At 37.5% G+C, this 27,766-nt stretch overlaps 1 pseudogene; it reads right to left on the bottom strand.

The window, feature by feature from the left end:
• Positions 1 to 332: 332 nt before the first annotated feature.
• LOC116866325 overlaps positions 333 to 27,766 on the bottom strand; it is a 49,854-nt pseudogene continuing 22,420 nt past the window's right edge.

Here is a 27,766-nt window from a genome sequence, read left to right as displayed (position 1 = left end):
ACAGGAAATTTTCAAGGTGATAGGTATGTCCATTATCTTGATTATGGTGATGGTTTCACTGGTGTAAACTTATGTAACATCTTATCAAATTTTCTCCTTTAAATGTGTCCTTGTATTGTTTATCCTGACTTAATAAATGTTTTTAAAAGCCATAAATCAAATGATATATAATCATAGATATGAATAATGTTCACATAATCACAATAATATAAGCACCAAGTATTAGTTTAACCAAAATTGTGACATACTTTTCTGAGATGCTGAAGGCTAGGTTATTCATTTGCATTTGGAGGGGGGGGATTTCTAGTAAAGTTTTGAATCTCTTTTTTTTTTTATTATTTTTTTTAAAGCACACTACAATAGTTAATTTTATTTGTTTAAGGGCTCATATTGCAAGCATTAAACCAAGCATTGGCTTTGATTCTATGAGCTCAGATTCACATATTTAGGAAGATAAAAGCAAACTATGATCCATGTATATGGATGAAAAACTAAAGACTCACAGTTAATTACATTGTAGTTTTAAATTTCTACAGCCTAAAAGCCAGGATTCACAGATCTTTTACGTCTTTCTGGACATCCCACAGGGTACCTGCATTTTTCCTGAGCTGGGCAACCTCATCATCCTTCTGCTTCTGGTTAATCACACTGGTTAAGCCCCTAGTGTTCAGATTACACAGAAAGCTCAGGAAGACTTCATTCTGAATGCCATACATCCCCTTCACCATTGTTGACACTGGAAGAATCCTGGATAGATTTTCCAACATGGATTTGGTGAGATCAGCCACACTTAATCCAATAGCCCAGTTGGTATATCCTTTTAGCCTGATGACTTCTTAGGCACTTTCCATCACCATCTTATGCACTTCCTTCCAATTTTCACTGTCGTCTGTTCCCATTTCTGGATTCAGTTCCTGAAGAGAAACATCTACCATATTCACTCCACTCCACACAGCCACACTTGAATCACCATGTTCTCCCAAAATGGCAGCTGCTGGGATGAATGCCAAGTTTTTCAGCCTTAAAATAGCAAAGTCTAGCAGAATCCAGATTACACCCACTTCCAATCACACAGTTCTTGGGTAGTCCACTTAGTTTGCAGGTAACATATGTGAGAATATCCCCTGGATTGGAAACGACAATTATGATGCAGTCAGGACTGTACTTGACTATCCGCGGGATAATGAATTTGAAGACATTAACATCCCTCTGCACCAGATTGAGCCGGATCTCTCCCTCCTGCTGGGGGACTCCCCCAGTCACCACCACAATCAATTGGCAGTCACAGAGTAATCTTTATCTGCCACGATTTTAGGTGTCTAAAGAAATAAGCTCCCATGTTGCAGATCCATCATTTCTCCTTCAAGTTTATCTTCCAAAACATCCACAAGGGCAAGTTCATCAGCCAGGGACTTTTCCAGAATGCTGATGGAACACGCCATACCAACTTGTCCAATACCCACTACAGTGATCTTAGAGTTTGGGATGACTGCCTCTTCTGCAACTGGCACTATCAGTTTTTCCTTAAGAGTTTGTGCCCAGAGAGAACCTGCTGGGAGAGTCTCAGGAGGAAGACAATGTTACCTGCCTGCTTCTCCTCCAGCGTAGGATCTGCAAGGAGCATTTTTGCATCTCTTTACATAGTCACTGGTCATTTGAGATTTCTCCTTCTGGGAATTGCTTATTTGTGCATTGTGCCCACTTAGATTGGCTTTCCTGTCTTATCCTTGTTGCTTTGAAGAAGTTCCTTGGGTATTCTACATATTAATCTCTTTATTGGTTATATATGCTGCAGAAGTCTTCTCTCAGTCTGTCTCTGGCAGCTGACTTTGTCTAATGCCTTCCCCTTGCAGTCCACTCAAATTTGCCAGTCCAAAACACTGGGCAAGTCACAACTTCAATCGACTTTATGTGTTAGCTATATCAACCTTATCACTCACTGCTCTCTTGGAATTTAATATTCTGAATATAGTATCTTAATACAGAATATTTTAAAGGGCCAACAGATTCTATAATATTGAGGATTTATCAGTGAGTTTGCCTAGAGAATGAGTTTGTTCCAGCCAGAGGAGTTTATATATAATTTCAGAAAGTAGCAGGCTATGCAAAATGGTGATAAGAGAAATACTCTGTATTCTTAAACTTAGTCTACTCCCCAAAACTTCCCCATATCCACTTATTTATTTATGAGGTAGTCAAGTGCAATGGTAAACCTTTCAGATGACAGACATGATTTCAAATCCCAAAGCCTCCATTTTCTGTGTATAATGGTGTTGGTAAGATCTACCTTGCAAGACCTTTCAAGGATGGATTATGATAGTGTATGTAAGTGCTGACTTAACAAATACCCAGCCCACAGCTAGTGCCCAGTAAATAGTCGCCATGATTATCACCTGGTGCTCTTCCCCAGCCCGTTCTCCCTTATAACCTGAAAAAAACCCTTCTACCTATCTTTTAAAGCTCAGTTTAAAATACATCTCTTCCATAAAACTTATCCCCACATCAGTACAAGTCAAATCTAGCATATCACTGCTTAAACCACTCTTTCACTCCAAAATATTAATCACTCTCATCTCTGTGGTCTCAAGCAAACCATTCATTTTACTTGTATTTAAGTGTCTGAGGATACTGTGATGAGCTCAGTACATGACTTTTTACTATAATAAAGTGTGAACTCCCTGAAGTCAGGAATAATTACCTAGGTCACCCATTTTTAACACAGTGAAGGGTTTTCTTCTTAAATAAACAAGCAAATAGGCTAAACACATTATATAGATACAAATGAAGAAGGGACCAAAGAAAAAAGAAACAATTTTGACCTATCATTTTAAAAATTATCTTTATAATCACAGATGGAGGGTGATACCTGGGTGGCTCCATCAGTTAAGCATCTGCCTTTGGCTCAGATCATGATCCCAGAGTCCTGCGATCCAGTCCTCCATCTGGCTCCTTGCTCAGCGGGGAGGCTGCTTCTCCCTCTGCCTCTGCTCCACCTGCTTGTGCGTGTCCTCTCTCTCCGATGATTAAATAAATAAAATCTCTAAAAAAAAAAAAAGTCACAGAAGAAGGAAGGAGATAAAAGAGGGGAAGGAGGAAAGAAGGAAGGTGAGGTGGGGAGGGTTGGGGAAGAAAAAAGAAGCTTATAGAAAATTTGGAATATTATGATGTCCTACCACATTATCCCTTTGCAAAGTTCAACTACACATCCCATATGAATTTCTTTAAATTCCTTTATTTATTTGCTTATTTATTTATTTATTTATTGAGAGAGTGAGAGAGAGAGAGAGAGCACAAGCCAGGAGAGTCAGGCAGAGGGAGAAGCAAACTCCTGGCCAAGCAGGAAGCCTGATGTGGGGCTCCATCCCAGGACCCTGGGATCGTGACCTGAGCCAAAGGCCGACACTTAACCAATTGAGCCACTCCAGTGCCCCTAAATTGCTACATTTAAATCAATATATATCTATCATCAATTAAAGGCAAAATGTCAGTCACCTTTCATTTTTAATTTTATGTAGAATTACAATTTTAGTTTTATGTAAAAGTTAGAATCAGTTTTCTCAACAAGTCATTGTGAAAGCCCACATGGTGAGAAACTTTACTTACATGTGGAAACTTTCACTTCTGGGTGAAAATTAAGTGCTTAATTAAAATGAACTTTTATGGGCTCCCTGTTTATAACACTTGTCTTTCTGAAAAGGGTGTCAGATATTGTAACACCCATAGTGTGAAAGCCAATTCCCTGGCCTAAAAGATTTCAGTTCTGATTTAATGATGAAGGAATATAGAAAAGAATGAATGTATGATTCAACACTTAAAAAATATGATTTAAACTTTAAATATGTTTTTATTTTTGCTCCAACTTTTTATTTCTGAAGTAAAATAAGACATGTTACATTTATTTAATATCCACATACCTGAATAATGTTTGCCCTACTTCCCAGTGGCAAACTCATTTTTTTTTAATTTTTATTTATTTATTTGACAGAGAGAGAGATCACAAGTAGATAGACAGGCAGAGAAAGAGGGGGAAGCAGGATCCCTGCTGAGCAGAGAGCTTAATGTGGGGCTCGATCCCAGGACCCTGGTATCATGACCTGAGCTGAAGGCAGAGGCTTTAAGCCACTGAGCCACCCAGGTACCCCCAAACTCAGTTTGGACAGCCACATGCAGAAAAATGAAATTGGATCACTTCCTTACACCACACACGAAAATAGACTCAAAATGGATGAAGGACCTCAATGTGAGAAAGGAATCCATCAGAATCCTTGAGGAGAACACAGGCAGCAACCTCTTCGACCTCAGCCGCAGCAACATCTTCCTAGGAACATTGCCAAAGGCAAGGGAAGCAAGGGCAAAAATGAACTATTGGGATTTTATCAAGATCAAAAGCTTTTGCACAGCAAAGGAAACAGTTCACAAAACCAAAAGACAACTGACAGAATGGGAGAAGATATTTGCAAACGACATATCAGATAAAGGGCTAGTCTCCAGAATCTATAAAGAACTTAGCAAACTCAACACCCAAAGAACGAATAATCCAATCAAGAAATGGGCAGAAGACATGAACAGACATTTCTGCAAAGAAGACATCCAGATGGCCAACAGACACATGAAAAAGTGCTCCATATCACTCAGCATCAGGGAAATACAAATCAAAACCACAATGAGATACCACCTCACGCCAGTCAGAATGGCTAAAATTAACAAGTCAGGAAATGACAGATGCTGGCGAGGATGCGGAGAAAGGGGAACCCTCCTACACCGTTGGTGGGAATGCAAGCTGGTGCAACCACTCTGGAAAACAGCATGGAGGTTCCTCAAAATGTTGAAAATAGAATTACCCTATGACCCAGCAATTGCACTGCTGGGTATTTACCCCAAAGATACAAACGTAGTGATCCGAAGGGGCACATGCACCCGAATGTTTATAGCAGCAATGTCTACAATAGCCAAACTATGGAAAGAACCTAGATGTCCATCAACAGACGAATGGATAAAGAAGATGTGGTATATATACACAATGGAATACTATGCAGCCATCAAAAGAAATGAAATCTTGCCATTTGCGACGACGTGGATGGAACTAGAGGGTATCATGCTTAGCGAAATAAGTCAATCGGAGAAAGACAACTATCATATGATCTCCCTGATATGAGGGAGAGGAGATGCAACATGGGGGGTTAAGGGGGTAGGAGAAGAGTAAATGAAGCAAGATGGGATTGGGAGGGAGATAAACCATAAGTGACTCTTAATCTCACAAAACAAACTGAGGGTTGCTGGGGGGAGGGGGGTGGGGGGGAGGGGGTTATTATGGACATTGGGGAGGGTATGTGCTATGATGAGTGTGGGGAAGTGTGTAAACCTGGCGATTCACAGACCTGTACCCCTGGGGAAAAAAATATATGTTTATAAAAAATAAAATTTAAAAAAATATATTAAAAAAAATAATAAAAAAAATTAAAATTAAAATTAAAAATGAGTACCTATTGGGGCGCCTGGGTCGCTCAGTGGGTTGAGGCCTCTGCCTTCAGCTCAGGTCATGATCTTGGGGTCCTGGGATCAAGCCCTGCATTGGGCTCTCTGCTCGGTGGGGAGCCTGCTTCCCCCTCTCTATCTCTGCCTGCCTCTCTGCCTGCTTGTGATCTGTATCAAATAAATAAACAAAAATATTTTAAAAAATGAGTACCTATTATTTATACATTATTCTTATCTTTTGAATATGTCCTGGTTGTCTATTTTGACAAAGAAAAAAATCACTCCAAATTGAAATGGCTTAAAATAGCAATCAATTTGTTATTTCCCATGGCTCCTATGGGCCAAAGATTTAGGCCTCTCATGTATTGCATGTGTTATACGATGCCTTAGAACTTTCTGGGGTCTTAGAAAGAATAGCCCTATCTTCTATCCCTTAGATCTTTATCCTAAATCATCTCTCTCTCTCTTTTTTTTTTTTCTCTTTTTTAAGAGAGAGAAAGAGATTGGGGGAGGGGAGAGGAGAGGGAGAGAGAGAACCTTAAGCAGGCTCCACACCCATCATAGAGCCCAACACATGGTTCAATCCCAGGACCCTGAGATCATGACCTGAACCAAAATCATGAGTTGGACACAACCAACTGAACCACCCAGGCATCCCTTAAAACCCTTTTTAAATTTAAGAACAATTTGCTTTCTACAAAGACTGCTCTGAATCCTTTGAATTTTCTGTGAATTTCATTCAAAACTAAATAATTAGTTCATTAGTTCATCAGTCCATTTTCATTGTAGTTTAGGCAGCAAGAAATACCAGATCATTGAGTTCATCAGCCACACAGTCTATGTTCCACATTTACATAGGCAAGAGTTTCACTAAACTTGCTGCCAGTACATAACAAAGGGAATAAGGATTCCCTTTTCTTCAGCTTCCAATTATGTTTTCCTCACTTTGCTTTAAGTCCTCACAGACAGACTTCTTGAAGCCCTTTAGGCTTTTGCTAACACTCTCCTTGAGTTCCTTCCAGCTTTCAGTAACATCCTCCCTAGGTGCTTCAGGATTTCACTTAACAGTCTCTTCCTAAAGGATTCTGTCCACATTATGTTTTTATCATGTCAGCACTCCATTTCTGCATCAAATTCTGCTCCAATTATCTATTACTGCATAATAAATCACCCCAAAATGTAGTTGCTTAAGACAACAACAATCATTTTATTATCTTTCATGATAATAGGTCAGGAATTCAGAAAGGGATTGGCTCATGGATCTGGCACAATCACTCATTTGCATACAGTACCCAGTAGCTGGACTGGAACAATTCAGAGGTGGAACAACTGAGATGGCTGGACATAGATCTCTCTCCATGCAGATTCAACATTTCTCTCTGCTCTCTGCATGTAGCTAATTTGGATTTCCTCGCAACACATGTGTATGGGAGAGGGGGGGCTCAGGGATTGGTCAGTTTACATAATCTGACTTATCCTGAACAATCATCCCATGAGAACCAAATAGAAACTTCTGGTGTGTTCTTAGCTCGTATCAAGCAAAGTCACCTCAACTACATTCTGTTAGTCAAGTAATTGCAATCCAACCCAAATTCAAGGGAAGGGAGAGAATTAGACTTTTTTTTTTTTTTTAGAATTAGAATTTTTATGTGTTCTGAAAGTGCATGAGGCTAAGGAGTTATTTTACAACCATTTTTTTCAAAAATACAATCTGCTACATAATAATACTTTTAGGCTTTGTTCTGTAAGGTCTCTTTGTCTAGCTATTTTTAAGCAAGAAGTAAAATAAACCATCAGCCATTGAAATAGGATCCCAATTAGGGCTAGAAGGAAGGGAAGTAATTTAACACTTGGTAACCAGTATTTGGGGAGTTTCTTTGTTTGTTTGTTTGTTTGTTTTTAATTTTATTTTTTATAAACATATAATACATTTTTATCCCCAGGGGTACAAGTCTGTGAATCGCCTGGTTTACACACTTCACAGCACTCACCATAGCACATACCCTCTCCAATGTCCATAACCCCACCCCCCCACCCCCGCCCCCCATCAACCCTCAGTTTGTTTTGTGAGATTAAGAGTCACTTATGGTTTGTCTCCCTCCCAATCCCATCTTGTTTCATTTACTGTCTGTTTGTTTTTAACCATGACTTCAAAATTGTGGAGCTATAATCCTGATTACTATATGAAATTAGGTTTTCAGTATATACTTTAAAAGGAAAGCTTCTTTTTTCTTGAAAATGTCTATATATGAATACAATTGTTTTGTTATTCTTCACCCGTGAAATGCTAGACTATATTGCTATCGCACACCTTAATTCCTCTACAATTAATAGTACAAAATATCAAACATTTATTTCTCCATTCATTTTTCACACATGCAGCACCATTCGTAAGGTTTTCTTTTAAATTGCTTTATCAATACACCAAATAATGGCAGAATTCATCTGGTTTGTGGTGTTAAAACTCATTTTTATATTTTTTTTTCAAAACATCTTTTACAGTGACCAAATTGTCCAAGTGAAAATTGTTATTTTTTTATTGGAAAGGAACCAGGTTTGGTTTTGTTTTTGTTTTTTTTTTTTTCAGTTTAACTTTAACCCCTCACATAGTACATTAACATGCTGGAAACGTAAGAAAGATTGTATTTTCAGTGATTCCAACACCTCCAAATGTCAATACATATTACCATAAGCACATAATTAGGAGAAAGACAAATATATGAAAATAAAGTGTAATAAGCATTTTAATACATCTAATACCATATATACACATGTATATAACTCACGCCTGCTTTAAAAGAGGTATTAATAAGATTATATCATATCCCCTAGAAAGAATGACCCATCCATCACACAAAGTATGATGTGTGATTCTGTGGCAATTTGGGAAAGCAGGCCTTCTTGATTCACTCCTGCTATTCATACAATGCCCCATGTGCCTTTACAACTGAGGAAAAGACATAATCAGACAGTGTGAACTTCCTTATCTCTATATCTGAGTAAAGTGTCTTTTGCTTGAATTGAATGAACACACTTTGGATTTTTTGGACAGCCCAATTCCAAAGGTTGTGTTTCCTAAGTGTGTTTGTATGTCTTAATTTTCAATGGAGAAAATCTAGGTCTTCCATGTTAACAACTCTAGCGAGTCTATGCCAATACATAAACATCAGTCCAGGTGAAAATATAACTTGGCAGCATTGCAATGAAAGGTGCATAAATTTTGAAGTCAGAAAGACCAGTGTTCAAATCCCTACTGGCTCACATATTATCTCTGGGATCTTTAGCAAATTCCTTCTCTCTGAGCCTTTGTTACCATGATTGTAGTGATGCTTGCACAGGTGTTTGCAAACCCACTGAATTACATGTATTAAATACATGCAGTTCTTTGATTATTGATCATACCCCAATAAAGCTGTTGGGAAAATAGTATATGGTATAATATCCTTATCTCATAAAGTAGATTTGGGAGATAGAAGCAAGAATATAAAGTGCATGTCACATGAGTAGCTCTGAAAGCTGTTTTTTGGTAGTAAAAGTTTAGCTTTAATTTACTTGGCTTCTTGCAAGGTTCTAGGAAATGCCAAGAGAAAAGAGAAGGAAGTGGAAGTATAACTGGACTAGAGAGCATCTTTCCTTAAAATAACTTTACTTTCCTTCAAAAGTAATCGAATATATTTCCCTGAGAAACAGAGGCTTAGGGGACATTTTAGCTTTAGCTCTATGAGAACAAGACCCAGATTCCAACTCCAGTCTTCCTATGTTGACTTCTCAGTGTTCATACCCATGCTAATGCAAACACATGAAAACAATTAAACAGCTAAATTCCAGCCTGGCTTCTCAATACTATGGCTTATTTAGCTCTTAGCAGGGGATACTGCTGTGGCCAAAAAACTGGTTTACCACAGAGTGATTTCTGCAGAGAATGCAAAATCCTATCAGCAGGTTTGTTACAAATCATATCTTGGCAGTAGAATAAAGCTGGAATATTCACTTGGCAGTGATGTATACCTCCTGTATGACCACGCCTACTGTAGAAGATTAAAGTAAGATTAAAAATAGCCTAGATAATTTGGGTAAGAAGAACAATAATAAAACCTGCTGTTTATTCACGGAGAAAATGGTGATGGTTCTAATATCTGTAATATATGAACACAAATAGTTTGAACATTCAGTTCTCATTTATATTTACAGATAATTTTATCATTATATTTACAGGGGATTATCTATCTCTCCACTTCCTTTGATCTGTTTTGACATAGCTCAATATAATATAGTATTGGCAGAATCAAGATCTTCTAAAGACATTAGTCTCCACCCCTAGTCTCAAACTTTCACATTTAAATCCAACTAAAAATATAAGAGGAATTTTTTAATTACTGTAAACCAAGATAGAATCCTTTTTAAAAGATGCAGTGGTTGAGGGGCACCTGTGTGGCTCAGCTGGTTAAGCCACTGACTCTTGATCTCAGCTCAGGTCATGATCTCAGGGTCCTGGGATGGAGCCCTGCTTTGGACTCCGTGCTCAGCAGGAAGTCTGCTTGAGATTCTCACCCTCTGCCCGATCCCCCTGCTCTATCTCTCTCTCTCCCTCCCTGAAAATAAATGATTTTTTTTAAAAAGATACAACAGGTAGAAAATCTCTAGATTACCAAGATGGCAAATCATTTTTAATCATATAAAAATTATACATTTCACATCTAGCTATCACAGAGCAATTGAGACATTACTGTGAGGTTTAAGTCTGCAGAAATGATATGATAATATATCCTAAAGTTTTATACATCATATGTGTGATTTTTCACGCATTATAAAAATAAATATGTGATGTAAGCAAAGGCGTTTGTCTCTAGGTTTTGAAAATAATTGCTTAATAAAAATAGAAATGGAAGGAATAAAATATTATGAACATTTAGAAAATCAATAGGGACATATCCTAAAACTTTCATATTAAAAAATATTGGAAGAATCTTTCCTCTGGAAATCTCAGATTGTGAGAGTTCAGCATATTCAGAACCATAATTTTATAATTCTATATTTTTCATGTCATGATACTTTTAAGTAAGTTACTTTTCAAACAATTATATTCTTCTCTAAAATAAAACACATAATTTCTGGGTCACGTGGGTGGCTCAGTGGGTTGAGGCCTCTGCCTTCGGGGTCCTGGGATCTCAGGGTCCTGGGATCGAGCACTGCATTGGGGTCTCTGCTCGGTGGGGACCTGCTTCCTTCTCTCTCTCTCTCTCTGCCTGCCTCTCTGCCTACTCGTGATCTCTGTCAAATAAATAAAGAAAATCTGGAAAAATAAAATAAAATCAGATTTTTGGCCCCCAAAGTCATAAGAATTCAGTGAGAATGTGGAAGAAAAAGATCAGATAGTATATGGCCAGGTCTGAGATGTAGTGGGTACATGAGAAAGGATTCCAGTATTCTGTTCCTAAATCACAAGTGAATCTTAGACTGAGGCATGTTTGGCTGGACCAATACTGTAAAGGAGGCTGTTGTATCTACTATGGAGAATTGTTAGCTCTTTGGGGCCATTGCCTCTAGGAGCTTACAGCAAACCAGCTGGTGGTGGGCCTGGGGCTGCAGTTGGTCAATAGGGCAGGCAGTTAGGAAGGAGAGCTAAAAGCAGAGTGGAGAAGTGCAGGTATGAACTGGAAACTGCTGGCATCTTAGCATCTGTCTACACTGCCTCTAACCAATGACAACTTTCCAAGTGTAATGACTGCTGCCTTAGTCTCTGCCTCCCAAATCTCCTTCAGCTTCACTTAGGGTCAACTCCAGTCAGAATCTTACAGAAAAACTAAGTTCACAGCATGAGCAAGTTTACCATGGAAGGATATAGTATAAGAGATTAGACTACTGAGAGACAAAGTCAGAGTTAGAGAGTGGTTTAAGTGGGGATACACAGAAAGGAATGAAGAAGGCATTGCAGAACAAGCCACAGAACAACCAAAGACACAAATGTAGAATGAACACGACATGGATAGGAGTCCAGAACATGGAGGAGAGCAGGAGGACACAGGTGCTAGTTTAGTTAAGGAAGCCATGTGATGGAGGGCACAAATGCCAGTTCAAGATTGCAGATATTGGTGCCGGGTGGTGTAGTCGAGTAAGCATACAACTCTTTGTTTCTGCTCAGGTTGTGACCTCAGTGTCATGAGATCAAGCCCTGCATCTGGTGCCACATGTGGCCTGGAGTCTGCTTGAGTTTCTTTCTCTCTTTCTTTCCCCTTGCCCCTCCTTCACTAAAATAAATACACAAATTCTTCAAAAAAAGTTTACAGATAGAGTTAAGTTCTTGAGTTAACTCTATCTACAGATAGAGTTAAGTTCTTTAAATTACTAATGATGGAAGTTAGGGGAAGATTAGCATACGCTTAGCGTACGAAATGATTTAAAGTGCAAAGAGGCTCACAAGGATCACTTAGATGATTGCCTGTTATGAGATCATGAAAACATGGGCAAGGGTAAGTGACAATGTGACAGAGAAGAAAGAAAAAAATCTAAAAGCATATTAATTGACGAATCAACAGAACTTAACACCAACTAAAAGGCAGAACTTCCAGGGGATGAAACATTAATAAAAGATGCTTTCCCTGATTTATTCTATTGACATACTTGGAACTATGATTTGGATCTGTGACAACTGAGTTAAGATTTATGCACTAGAACTTTTTACCACCAACTCTACTGAAATATATAAAGCAACTGAGATAAAGTAGCGTCCCCAGTTGTCTAGACTGTCCCCATTGCCCAGGATGGTGTTTGTTATAGTCAACCCTAACTACCTTAGGTCAGCTTCCCATGGACCATTTTATTTCTGGTGTGGAAAGAAATAAAGATCACCCATATAAGAACAGAGACTATTTTATTCAAAGTTTGCTGTGCCAAGGGAGTCAGTCATCATCTCCTATGTTTGGCAAAGATGCAGAAGCAGGCAGGGAGTGGGAAAGCTTATAGTAAGAAAAAAAAGGAAGAGCATCAGACATGCTCATATTGGAAGTTGTTGGCATAGGGAAGATGAAGGTGAACTACCTAGAAGCAGAGCATACTACCTGATGGGTTCAAGAACATACTTGGCTTTCTCTGATTGGTCCTGATTTGGAGGTAGGAAAAATAGGAAAGTTGGTGGTCATTGACCAGTCCTGACTATTCTGGGCCAGTTGCTTCAGAGATCTGGCACAGCTTCCTGGGCTTCTAAGTCCGAGTTCTATTGTCATATGTGATCTGACATTGTTCATTTACATAATTAGCACTCTCACTGGGAATAAAACTGGATGAAAGTTCACTGTTTTTCATTAATTCAGTACCTTCACAGATTTAAATATCTATGGGTTTCACTGCCCAAACTATATAATTGTGTTTAACTTCATGAAAAACACTGATTATCATGGAAGTCTTCCAAGAGGAAGAAGGTAGTTATTGTGCTGAAAGAGGAGTGCATTTCTCACTACATCTATAGTAATGGTATAATCTTCCTAGAACACAACTCTCATCATGTCATAACTCAATTCAGAAGTTTATAATGGTTTCCTGTTTTCAGCCTCCTTTGCATAATATCAAATTTCACCATCTATTCATTTCTCAGTTATTATGTGCCTATAACATATTAGGCATTATGTTTGAATGTCGGGGTCATAGTATCTGCCTGAATAAAAAAGCCAATAAATAATAAGCAATGTTATAAATACCAATACAGGACATTGTGAGAAGACAGAGGAGGAAAGTTAAAAGCAAACTGAGGGTTTGGGGGTGGGGGTGGGGGAGGAAGGAATGGGTTAAATGGGTGATTAGCATTAAGGAGGTCACTTGAGATGAGCACTGGGTGTTGTATGTAAGTGAAAAATCACTGAATTCTACTCCAGAAACCAATACTACATTATATGTTAATTAAATTGAATTTAAATAAAAATGTGGAAGAGTGCCTGCCAAAAAAAAAAAAAAATGCTACCAGGATACCTCCCAGCCTCCACCCAAAGGCAGAAGGCAACGCAAGCCCAGGCTGTCCCAGCCTTCCACACAGCAGTAGGAGACTGCTGTTACCTTCTGGCCCTCTCCACCCAGTGGCAAAGAATAACCCAGAAGTGATACCTCCTGACTTTTCCTCAGTGACAGAAGACAGCCTCAGGAGGCACTCTCTTCCTGCAAAAGCAGAGCCTGAGCGGAAAGCACACTGGCACTATTTGACCAAAGAACAGATCAGGTGAAATGTTCTCCATCCTACAGTTCTGGCATCCCCCATCACTACCTCCTGACACTGGAAGGCCCAAGGAAGTACTTTCTGTCCCCATAAGTGCCACAAGCAGGGACCAAATGGGAGCTCCAACAGCAGGAGACCAAAGCAGACCAGAATGCATTGAAAACATTCTGAAAGCTAAATGTCACTGGATTCATAGCAGCAATGTCCACAATAGCCAAACTGTGGAAGGAGCAGAGATGTCCTTCAACAGATGAATGGATAAAGAAGATGTTCATATATATGATAATATTACTCAGCCATCAGAAAAGATGAATACTTACCATTTACTTTGATGTGGATGGAACTGGAGGGTATTATGTTGAGCAAAATAAGTCAATCAGTGAAAGACAATTATATAGTTTCACTCATATATGGAATATATATATATATATATGTATGGAATATAAGAAACAGTGCAGAGGATCATAGAGGAAGGGAGGGAAAGCTGAATGGGAAGTCATCAGAGAAGAAGAAAAACCATGACTCTTAGCACTAGGAAAAAAACTGAGGATTGGTGGGGAGCAGTGAATAGAGGTTGGAATAACTACTTGATGGACATTAGGGAGGTCATGTGATATGGTGCACACTGGGTGTTATACACAACTGATGAATTACGGAACACTGTATCTGAAACTAATGATGTATGTTGGCTAACTGAGTTTAAATTAAAAATAAATAAATAAAATAAAATGTCATTGAAGCTACATTAAACATAAGTAACCTAGAACTGGGGTGACTGGGTGGTTCAGTCAGTTAAACATCTGACTCTTGATTTCAGCTCAGATCATGATTTCAGGGTGGTGACTTTGAACCCCACATCTGGCTCCACACTCATCAGGGGAGTCTATTTGAGATTCTCTCTCCCTCTTCCATTGCCCCTCCCCCTGTACTCTCTCTGTCTCTCTTAAATTAATTAGTTAATTAATTAAATCTTAAAAATAAATAATCCAGAACCAACATACTAAAACTGAAATAAGGTGACGGCAACTAAAAGAGAAGATTTAAATAGAACCAAAAATCTTCTAACATAATATCCAAAACATCCAGGACAATAAAAAATCACTCATCATTGAAGAAAACGGGAAAATCACAACTTGAATAAGAAAGGATAATTGTCTGCCACCAAAGCTGAGTTGAATAAGAAGTTGGAATTATCTAAGAAGGATTTAAAAGCAGGCATATAAGAAAAATGCTTGAATGAGCAATTATAAAATCTCTAAAAACAAATGAAAAGTAGAAAAATCTCAGCAATGAAATAGAATTTATTTAAAGAACCAAATGGAAATTCAATAACAAAAAAGAAAGAAAGAAAGAGAACACTCATCTTACTGGATGGACTCAATAGTATATGTAGATGATAGAGAACAGAATCCTTAAACTTGAGGACAGATCAGTAGGATTTACTTAATCTGAACAATAGAAAAAAATAGATTAAAAAAAATGAGTCTCAGAGATCTTTGAGACATTAACAGAAGGTCTAACATTTGTATCATTGCAGTCCCAGAAGGATAGGAGAAAGATTGTGGGGCTAAAGACAGTGTTCAAAGAAAAAAATAGCTGAAAACTTCTCAAATTTGGCAAAAAGACAGAAACATAGAGATTCCAAAAGATGAACAAACCCCCAAAAATATAAGTGCAAGTAAATCCATGCCAAGACACATCATAATTAAACTTCTACAAACTAAAGACAAAGGGAAAAAAAAATCTTCAAAGCAACCAGAGAAAAACAACATATTACCGTATGCTTATGAGGAAACACCAGTTCTAATGACAGCAGGTTTTTCATCTGAAACCATGGGGGGCCAGAATGAAGTGCACAACATTTTCAAGGGCTGAAATAAAGAACTGTCGACAGCAATTCTATATCTGGGAAACTGTTCTTCAGAAATGAAGAGGAAATAAAGATATTCATAGGGAAAAAAAAAAATAAGAGAATTTGTTATTAGCAGACCTGCCATTAAAGAACGGCCTAAAAAACTCTCCAAACAGATAGGCTATAACAGAAGGCTGGAATTTCAGAAGGGAAAGAAAATCAGAATGGATGAAAGCTGAGTAAATATAATAGACTATCCTATTCAGGGATTTTTGTAACCATTTTTGATGGTTAAAGCAAAAACTATGACACCATCTAATGTGGTACTCAATGTATGGAGAGGAAATACTTAAGACAATTGTATTTTAAAAGTGGGGAAGTAAAGAGACCTAAATGAAAATAAGGCTTCAATACACCTTTTAAAGTGGTAATATGGTGATATATAATAGGTTGTAGTTAGTTATGTATTTTACTGTAATAGGTAAAGCAATCACTAAGAAAACTATCCAAAGTAAAATCCTCAAAGACACATTTAATAAATTAAAAATGGAATTCTAAAATATGTTGAAGTAACCCAAAGAAGGCATACTGGTCTGACTTACTAGGAAAAAATGGAACCAAGCTGGTCAAATCATCTTAGTTAGGCCCAGCCAACCTGTAATCATGTGAGAAATTATTTTTTTAAATGCCCTTTTTTTTAAAGCCTTTGTATTTTTTGAGCAGTTTTAGATTTATAAAAAAAAACTGAAGGAAGGTACAGAGATTTCCTATATGCCCCCCTATCCTCAAATATGCATAGCCTCCCTCATTATCAACATCCCCCACCTGAGTGGTAGATTCTTTTTAATAAATGTGGCTTTAATTGACACATTATAATTACCCAAAGTCCACAGTTTACCTTAGAGTTCACTCTCAGGATTGTACATTCTATGAGTTTGGACAAATGTATGATAACATGCATGTATCCATCATTATAATATCATACAGAGTATTATCAGTGTCCTAAAAATCCTCTGTGCTCTGCCTATTCATCTCTCCCCAACACACATACAGCCCTGGCAGAAAATAACCTTGTTGTTGTCTCCCTGGTTTTGCCTTCTCTAGAATGACATAGAATTGGAATCATCCAATATGTAACCTTTTCATATTGGCTTCTTTCACTTAGTAATATGCATTTAAGTTTCCTCCATGTCTTTTTGTAACTTGATAGCTCATTTCTTTTTAGCTCTGAATAAAATTTCATCATCTGGATGTACTACAGTTTTATCCATTTACCAAATGGAAGACATCTTGATTGTTTCCAAGTTTTGACAATTATGAATAAAGCTGCCAGAAACATCCTTGTACAGGTTTTGTGTAGACATAAGTTTTCAATTCCTTTGAGTTGAAATATCAAGGAAGATGACTGCTGGATCTTATGGTAAGAGTATGTTTAGTTTTGTAAGAAACTGCCAAACTGTTTTCTAAAGTCATTAAAGCATTTTACATTCCCATCTGCGATGAATGAGAGTTCCTGTTGCTCCACATCCTTGTCAGCATTTGGTGTTGTCAGTATTCTGGATTTTGGCCATTCTAATAAGTGAGTAGTGATATCTCATTGTCGTTCCAATTTTCATTTTCCTGAGGACACAGGATGAGGAAGCACATTTTCATATGCTCATTTGCCATCTGTATATCCTCTTTGGTGAGGAATCTGTTTGGGTTTTTTACCCATTTTTTAGTGGGTTGTTTATTTTCTTATTGTTGAGCTTTAAGAGTTCTGTCTATAGTTTAGCTAGCTGACCCTTATCAGATGTGACTTTTGCAACTGTTTTTTTCCTAGTCTGTGGCTTGTCTTCTAATTCTCTTATTGTCTTTCACCAAAGTTTTTTACTTTTTATTTTATTTAAATTCAATTAATTAACATATAATGTATTATTAGTTTCAGAGGTAGAGGTCAGTGATTCATCATCTTATATAATACTCAGTGTTCATGACATCTTGTCCCCTCCTTAATGAGTTCCAGTTTATCAATTCTTTCTTTTGTAGATAACATGGTATTATATAACAAATGCTGTTTTAAGCCATTACAGTTTTTGAGTTATTTGTTATGCACAGTAGTTAACCAGTACTCACCTCAAAAGCCATGACTAAAAAAAAAAAACCTAAGTTTGTTTCTGTTTTGTTTATCTAATTACCTAAACCTAAAATCTAGGAGTCATCTTAGTGTCTTCCCAGTCCTTCATTTACTTTATTCTTTCGGCAAAAGAGACCCTCTGAAAGATTTTAAGCAGGGGGGAATTATGATCAGATTTCTACTTTAAGAAGATCTATACCTACAGTTCTCAAAAACTGGCACAAGAAGCTCTAGGGTCCCCACCACCATTTTAGAAGGTTTGCAAGGTCAAAAATATTTTAATAATAATACTATGTACTCCCATTCTTTTGTGAGTATATAGTGGACACTTACAGAGATTACATGATATGGGCATCCCAGCAGATTGAAAGTAGAAATAGATATGTGAACCCATCTGTCTTCAATTAAATCAAACATTACAGAGACTTGCAAAAATATTTTAAATGCTACTCTTCTCACTAAATTTTGTTTAGTTTTGTAAAATGTATTTTTAATAAAAATATTGTTAACATGAAATGAGATTTTTTTCATCTTAAAATTTTTAACTTAATTTTTAAATTCCTTGGTGTTAATTTCTAATATGGCAAATATTACTATCATGCACATAAACAAAAGCTTTTTCAAATCCTTAATAATTTTTGAGAGTGTAAAGGAGTCTTAGAGAGAAAAAAAATTTGAAAACTGCTTATCTAGACTACAGGAAATATGGTAGATAATTTCAAAAAATGCCAGATTATAGACAAATAAGAAGCTAGGTTGGATAATTTCAAAGTGAAATGTATGCTAACATAAATAATAGTAATGTGGGTGGGTGGGAAGAGATGAGTAGAAGAGAGAGTAAGGAGATAGAATCAAATGGGCCATTTCTAGCTTAGAAAATTATCCACTTGATAAACTATAACTTGTTCTTAAAGCCAAGGTCTTCTCCTCTGTGAAGCCTTTATTGATGTACCCAAGTTTGGTGTCACCCATGGCCTGATATGTAACTCCATTCATATGTCTGACCTACCAATTACAATCATTTGTCTAATATGCCTGTACCCTCATGTAGCAAAGGCCATCCTAAAAGGGAAGTATATTTCAATACAGGCATACCTCTATCTCAAGAGGCAAGAAAATTCTCAAACACACAACCTAATCTTACACTTTAAGGACCTAGAAAAGGAAAAACAAATAAAACCTAAAGTCAACAGAAGAAGGGAAACAATAAAAATTAGAGCAGAAATAAACGATATTAAAATAAAACAAAACAAAAAACAGTAAACAAATCAACGAAACTAAGAACTGGTTCTTTTAAAGAATTAATAAAGTTGATAAATCCCTAGCCAGACTCATCAAAAAGAAAAGAGAAAGGACCCAAATAGATAAAATCATGAAGGAAAGAAGAAAGCTCACAACCAACACCACAGAAATACAAACGATTATAAGAGAATATTGTGAAAAATTACATGCCAACAAACTGTGCAATCTGGAAGAAATGGACAAATTCCTAGAAACATACAATCTACCAAAACAGAAACAGAAGGAATTGAAAATTTGAACAGACCCATAACCAGCAAAGAAATTGAATCAGTAATCAAAAATCTCCCAACAAACAAAAGTCCAGAGCCAGATGGCTTCCCAGGGGAATTCTACATTTGAAGAGTTAATACCTATTCTTCTCAAACTCTTCCAAAAAATAGAAATGGAAGGAAAACTTCCAAACTCCTTCTACAAGACCAGAATTACCTTGATTCAAAAACAAGATAAAAACCCCCATTAAAAAGGAGAATTATATCCCTGATGGACACGGATGCAAAAGTTTTCAACAAGAACTAGCAAACTGAATCCAATAGTACATTAAAAGAATCATTCACCACAAACAAGTGGGATTTATTACTGGACTGAAGGGTGATTCATTATTTGCAAATCAACCAACGTGATATACCATATTAATAAAAGAAGGGATTAGAGTCATATGATCCCCTCGATAGATGCAGAAAAAACATTCTTGATAAAAACCCTGGACAGAGTAGGTACAGATGGAAAATACCTCAACATCATAAGAGTCAATATATGAAAAACCCACAGCTAATATCATCTTCAGTGGAGAAAAACTGAGAGATTTTCCTTCATGGTCAGGAACAAGACCCCTTGGGATGGGATGTCCACTCTCATCATCAGTATCTAACATAATACTGGACATCTAAGCCTCAGCAATCACACACCCAAAAGAAATAAAAGACATCCAAACTGGCAAGAAAGAAGTCAAACTTTCACTATTTGCAGATGATATGCTACTCTATGTAGGAAATCTGAAACACTCCATCAAAAAATTGCTAGAACTAATATGTGAATTCAGTAAAGTTGCAGTATATAAAATCAATGTACAGAAATCTGTTGCATTTCTCTACACCAGAAAAATAAATTAAGGAATTGATCTCATTTACAACTACACCACGAACAATAAGATTTGGTTAGGAATAAACCTAACCAAAAAAGTAAAACATCTCTACTCTGAAAACTAGAGAACACTTATGAAAGAAACTGAAGAGAACACAAAGAAATGGGAAGACATTCCACGCTCATGGACTGAAAAAACAAACATTGCTAAAATGTCTATACTACCCAAAGCAATCTATACATTTAATGCAATCCCTATCAAATTACCATCATCATTTTCACAGAGCTAGAACAATTCTAAAACTTGTATGGAACCGCAAAAGACCCCAAATAGACAAAGCAATCCTGAAAAAGAAAAGAAAAGTGGAAGGCATCACAATTCCAGACTTCAACTGCATTACAAAGCTGTCATCATCAAGACAGCATGGTACTGGCACAAAAAAACAGAGACACAGAACAATGGAACAGAATAGGGAGCCCAGAAATGGACCTACAACTATATGGTCAACTAAATTTCGACAAAGCAGGAAAGAATATCCAATAGAAAAAAGAAAGTGTCTTCAACAAATGGTGTTGGGAAAACTGGACAGGCACATGCAGAAGAATGAAACTGCACCATTTTCTTACATCATGCCCAAAAATAAACTCAAAAGGATGAAAGACCTAAATATAAGACAGGAAACCATCAAAATCCTAGAGGAGAAGACAGCCAGCAACCTCTTTGATCTCGGCCATAGCAAAGTCTTACTACACACAGCTCCAGAGGCAAGGGAAACAAAAGCAAAAATTAACTATTGGGACCTCATCAAGATAAAAAGCTTCTGCACAGCAAAGGAAACAATCAACAAAACTAAAAGGCAGCCTACCGAATGGGAGTATTTGCAAATGACATATCAGATAAAGGGCTAGTATTCAAAATCTACAAAGGATTCATCAAAATCAACACCCAAAAGATAAATAATCCAGTTAAGAAATGGGCAGAAGACATGAACAGACATGTATCCAAAGAAGACATGCAAATGGCTAACAGACACATGAAAAAATATTCAGCATCACTCATCATCAGGGAAATATAAACCAAACCACAATGAGATAACACCTCACACCTGTCAGTATAGCTAAAATTAGCAACTCAGGAAAGAAGAGATATTGGTGAGGATTTGGAGAAAGGGGAATCCTTTAATATTGTTGGTGAGAATGAAAGCTGGTGCAGCCACTCTGGAAAACAATAAGGAGGCTCCTCAAAAAGTTGAAAATAGAGCTACCTTACAACCCAGCAATTGCACTACTGGGTATTTACCCAAAGGATACAAAAATACAGATTCAAAGGGGTACATGCACTCCAATGTTTATAGCAGCATTATCAACAATAATCATACTATGGAAAGAGCCCAAGTATCCAATGACTGATGAATGGAGAAAGAAGATTATATATATAAGAAGATATATATAATAGACTATCACTCAGCCATCAAAAAAAAATGATATCTTGCCATTTGCAAATGATGTGGTGGAGCTAGAGTGTATTATGCTAAACAAAATAAGCCAGAGAAAGACAAAATACCATATGATTTCACTCATACATGGAGTTTAGGAAACAAAAGAGATGAACATGTGGGTAGGGAGGAAAAAGAAAGAAGGTAAGGGGAAAGGTAAAGTATAAGAGACTCTTAACAATAAAGAACAAACTAAGGGTTAATGGAGGGGAGGGAGGCTGGGGAGGGGGGAGGATGGTCTAAATGCATGATGCGTTAAGGAGGGCATTTATTGCGATAAGCACTGTAAGTGATGAATCACTAATTCTACTCCTAAAACCGAAATTACACTATATGTTAACTAACAAGAATTTAAACAAAATTTTGGAAGAAAAAAAAATCGAATATACTATTTAAAGCCACACTGTCAGAAGGTCAGAAAGAATTAAAATTGTAGATTTATTACTTTTAAAAATATAATAATAATAATAATAATAACAATAATAAGCCTATATCCTCTACTGGACTTGAGTTTCCTGAAGTTGAGGACAATATCTTACTCACTTATGTCTTCTTTGCCTCCATAGTGTCTGTCATATGTAATAGGCTTTCAACAGATGTTAGATGAAAGTGTAATAGGTAGAAAAATTACTGATTTATCACCACCCTTTCTGCTCACAAAAAGGATCTTATCTTGTTGTGCTAACTTCCCTGCTACTTTGGCCCATCAAGATAAGTTCAATTGTTCCGGAAATTCCTAGATTTTGAGAAGGAAAATGACAAAAAAAAAAAAAAGACAAAAAAAATTAAGAGACATTGAGCTAGGTTTGAGAGAGAGACATGAGAGGACAGGAAGGGAGACAAGAGCTTCTAGAAGTGTTATTAAGGGTTACAAACTCATCGTTCACTTCATATTCTTAGAAAGGGGGAATTACTTTTTAATTACTTTCGGTTGCTAGCCTGTTTCTTTAGTGCGGTAGTGTGCCAAGACTGGGCCATACGGGGCCTAAGAATTTATTTGGATTATAAACTAAGCATGCACGCATGAACTAAGTTTTTTTTTTGTTTTTTTTTTATTTTATTTTTTATAAACATATAATATATTTTTTTCCCCAGGGGTACAGGTCTGTGAATCGCCAGGTTTACACACTTCACAGCACTCACCATAGCACATACCCTCCCCAATGTCCATAACCCCACCCCCCCAACCCCCCTCCCCCCAGCAACCCTCAGTTTGTTTTGTGAGATTAAGAGTTTTTTGCTAACAGACTTTATGTTTCATAGTATTTTGTGTGCATTTTGGTTAAGCATATCCAGGGGCTTTGGTTTCAGCTTAAATTGTCTCCTCTGCTGGGATTCTGACAGGTCTGGGCACATCTGATGACGTAGTAGCAGCCCACGTGTCTATACAAATTGATCTGCCCAGGGGTGTGGAGGAGCTGTAAGGAGTAGGGCTTTTCAAGGCACACTACGGGAGACACTTGGGACTTGAAGGGAACAACACAGTGGCTTTCCCGCTCAAGACTCATAGACTCATGTTTCAGCTCTAAGGAGAGAGAGGTACCACGGGAAAAAAGGAAAAAAAAAACTTTTCCCCAAAAGAACTTAGGAGAGGCTGTCTAAAACCTCTTTGTGTGCCCGCTGACAAAATATATTCTGTGTGGAACACAGCTTGTATCTGGGCCAGAGTCAGCTGCAACTCTGCTTGGTCTCTCTAGTTTGCAGAGCGGGGAGTGACGGCAGGCTACAACCGCTCTGAGGTATTTTCTCCTACAGGTAACATCATTGAGCAGAACGGCTTCACAACTGCATAGGAGATACCTGCTAACGATACCTAAAAATATAGTTGGCAGGGAATTTTCAGGAGGCTGAGGCTGTCACAAGTCAGTAAAATTTGAGTTGCTAGAATTCATATGACTTGATTGGAGTCCACTGATTTCTAACACAAATATGACACAAGCCTAGCTAGCACCATGCTTTGTGGAAGCCACGTTAAAATACAAATCATTACAGCATTGATGAGTGGATCTCTTATTTTAATCAGTGAATAAATCTTACTTCATTTCAAAAGGATTTGAGGCAGCTGGCTACTAATTTAACAAGTTGCTACCTTTAGCTATTCAGTTGAAAGAAATGTTTTTTCACTAAAATCTAAGAGACATCATGATCAAAAGCTTATTTGTTAAAGCATTTACTCACAGGAGGCATGGTGCTAAGTAAGGCTCATCAAAAAAACATCACAAACATGTCCCATGTTCTTTGGAATTCTACAGTCTGAAGTAGGTTGAAGGCTCATTTTAGGAATGGAATGATGAGAGAAGTTCCTATATATAAAGAATGAGAAAAAGGAAAACTTAGCAGTCTGGAACAGAAGAGGATGTGCCTTGTCCTGACGTCTGTATGGGACACATGTTTTTGTTTTCTCATACAACAAGACCCTACAGAAACCTTCTTTTCTCTTTATATCATCTAATACCATCATTTTGCATTTTCATAGCATATGCACCTAAAGCACTCAACAAATCTCCTCTCCAAATCTGTTATAGGGTACGGGATAAGGGCTATTTTGTTTTGTTGATAGTGTATCTGTGATAACCCTTCAAAGAATGGTTCACTCCCACACAGGGCTTTGGGTTTCAATGATAACTGGGTGGAAATGTCCCAGAGGTGAGATGACCTACAAAGAACTATATTATAATCTTTCAGTAAAGAACAGGAGGGGCGCCTGTGTGGCTCAGTCATTAAGCGTCTGCCTTCGGCTCAGGTCATGATCTCCCGGTTCTGGGATGGAGCCCTGCATAGGGCTCCTTGCTCAGTAAGCGGGAAGCCTGCTTCTCCCTTTCCCTCTTTCCCTGCTTGTTTTCTCTCTCTTGCTGTGTCTGTCTCTGCCAAATGAATAAATAAAATCTTTAAAATAAATAATAAATAAATAAATAACAGGTAATAGATAAAAATGAGCCCTCAGTAGTCTAAAAAAAATGAAAGATCATGGTTCTTTCCATTTTTCCTTCCCTACAAGTAATTTTTAACTTACTCCCAAGAGACAATTATTTTTCATTTCTAAAAAAGCCAATATGAAACAAGAAGAATCGAAAAAGCTGTTGGCTTTACCTTTCTTTAGAATTCCTGTGTACCCTTATAAAAGATTTACCTTGACTAATGCTGACAAAGGGAATCTGAAATTTAATCTGCTTCTGGTAGCAAATTAAATAAAGATTTTTAGACCCTGATCAAATCTCATTCTATGGCACAGACATTGCAATGAAAAAGTCAAAACCTGTTAGAGTTTCCAATTAGTAAACTGTTCCTTCCCATCGCTGGGCTTGCAGATAAACACAAGTACTGTGATAAATGTGGAGATACAGAGCTTTAGGCCATGGTCAGACATTACACAGGTGTCCTCATAAATGTCAGAGACAAAATCAACTATTCCTTGGAGACTGGAGTTTTCAGGGCTAAAGCTCTAGACACATTCATCACAGAAGCCGGCAAGATGCCATCGCCCCAAAGCAGAGCCAAGCCAAGCGTTCTTAGTTAACATTAAAATCTCACAGCATATCTAGCAATCAGGAGTTCTACAATGGAAACCCAAGCATTAATGTAGAAAAGTCGTAATGGGAAGTAAAATCACAGACATTCAGTTTCTACTTGTGAAGCTTATGATAGAATTGCAGTCATTTTCTCTGGACTTTCTACAGCAAAAGGAAATCAAATTATTCAAGGAGGAAAATATGCTGTGGTTTTCTTTTCCGAGGAAAACACAATTTGCTCTCTCCTATTATGTTTGACTGAGGTCAGAATCGACATGTTGCCAGTGTGTCTGCTATTAAAAGTCTTGAATAAACCTCTAAATAATGACATGTTAAAATACTGAGCAGAAAGAGAAAACCTCAAAGGTTTTCTTTTTGAAGATAATATGAATCATTCATTTAATTCAGTAGCTTGAGACATTTATGTATAAACACACTTAGAAGAATTAGTGATACTATACATAACATGAGTCATTTAAAACCTCATCTTCTTTCATTAGAAAGTCCAGCCTTTAACCCCAGTCAGTCTGAGCAAACGTTTCATGATTTGAGTGTTCATTCTGTATTTTATTTAGCTTCATTCTAAATGTTATTTGACCTAAATTTTCAGTTTCCTCTAAAGCAGTTAGGAATTCCTCATTAAAAAACATTTATCAAGGGGTGCCTGGGTGGCTCAGTTGGTTAAAGCCTCTGCCTTCGGCTCAGGTCATGGTCTCAGGGTCCTGGGATTGAGCCCTGCATCGGGCTCTCTGCTCAGCGGGGAGCCTGCTTCCTCCTCTCTCTCTCTCTCTCTCTCTCTCTCTCTCTCTCTGCCTACCTCTCTGTCTATTTGTGATCTCTGTCAAATAAATGAATAAAATCTTTAAAAAAAAAAAAAAAGAAATTTATCAAGAACAGCCAGTAGAATTCAGGAAGTTGATACTAATCCGAGCATAAAATTCTTAGAGAATTCTAAGACAGTGATTAGAAACAGTTTAAACAGCTAGAACAAAGACATTCGAAACAATGGTTCACGTAAATGGATTTTTTTTTTTTTCTCTTCCATGAAACAATTCAGATACAGATGGCTAGTCCACAAAACCATCCGGGACCCAGATTCCTTGTATCTTTTTATTCTGCATCCCCTAAAGTGTGGTCCTGCGCCATATGGTCAAAATTGATTTATCAGCAATTGGATGTTCCAACCAGCAAGAATGAGGAAATACAGAACGTAAAGGGCAAACAACTTCTTTCTAAAGAAGTAACTCCAAGTTTCCCACATCACTTTTGTTCACGGTCTTTTTTTTTTTTTTTTTTTTTTTTTTAAGATTTATTTGAGAGACAGAGAGCAGGGGGAGGGACAGATGGAGAGAATTCCAAGCAGACTCCCCACCCAGCATGGATCCCGATTCGGGGCTCAATCCCAGAACCCCAAGATCACAACCCCAGCCAAAATCAACAGTCAGATGCTCAACCAACTGAGCTGCTGGTGCCCGACTTTTGCTCACATTCTCCTGGCAAAAACTTATCTTCAGGGCCACAATTTGTTATAAAGAAGCTGAAAAATATATGTTCAGCTGGAAGACTATGTGGTAACTAAAATTCAGGGATTCTCTTAGTAAAAGAAAAAGAAGCCCACCTGGATGGTTCAGTCAGTTAAATGTCTGCCTTTGGCTCAGGTCATGATCCCAAGGTCCTAGGATGGAGCCCCACATCAGGCTCTTTGCTCAGCGGGGAGACTGCTTCTCCCTCTCCCTCTCCCTCTGTGGAGCCTGCCACTCCCCCTGCTTGTGCTGTCTAGCAAATAAACAAATAAAATCTTTAAAAGTAAATAAATAAAGATAAATAAAGGAAAAAGAGAATGGATACTGGGGGACAGTTGCAGTCTCTGCCACAGACAACATATCCTGAGGTATGTTAAGGAAACACTAGTTCCATAAGATGTCAACATCTTGCCAAAAAATAAGTTCTTTATATCTGGACTTATCAGAGCCTTTAATAAACTAACATTTAAACTCTATGAGGGAGGAATAGCTTTGCTACATTTCTCAAATTCATTTGACCACGGATCCCATTTTTCAAAGGTCAACTCTTAGAGCCAATACACTGCAGAACACATTTTGGGAGCCACTACTCTAGAATGCTACATTTAAATTTATTAACTCTGGCTACGTAGCAAAATTTATCCAAGTGAAAAATGAAAACATTGTCATATATTCAGGTGCTATATATTTTAAAGGGACTGAATATACCTAAAGACTGCATATTTTAATCTTACAGTGAACTCATTAAGATCGTTTGTGAAACTGTCTTGCTTTTTCCTTAAAAAGTGGGGAAAGGGCATTTTTTTATTATAAGGCAAAATAAATGCATATAATATGCATCCTACATAAGAGAGTCTCTCAATGATTCATGGTCTAGCCCAGGTTAAATTAGTAAGCCTCTGAGATCAGGTTCATGAGGCCCCAAGTCAAACAGTTTAACAAATGGAATATCAGTTACCCAGTGTGTTATGGTGCCCAGATCACTGCCCTTAAACATGCAAAGGTACAGGGTAGGGTCCAGTTAATTAGAGCCCTTGTAACACCTTGCACACATGTTGCTGGGGTACAGGATGAGGCAGTGGAAATTAAAGAGCATTACCTTTGCTGCACAGGCCAAGAACATAGCCTGAGACTAATCAGACTATCAGTAGTGTCATCACTGCTGCTTATTTTTCTGATGTTCAAAGAAAGCCAAGAGTCTAGGACACTC

The sequence above is a fragment of the Lontra canadensis genome, unplaced genomic scaffold, assembly GCF_010015895.1.
Source record: "Lontra canadensis isolate GAN:19392208 unplaced genomic scaffold, GSC_riverotter_1.0 scaffold1, whole genome shotgun sequence".
Lineage (NCBI taxonomy): Eukaryota > Metazoa > Chordata > Mammalia > Carnivora > Mustelidae > Lontra > Lontra canadensis.
Note: the sequence above shows the minus strand (reverse complement) of the source record. Positions and strands in the feature narration are given on the sequence as shown.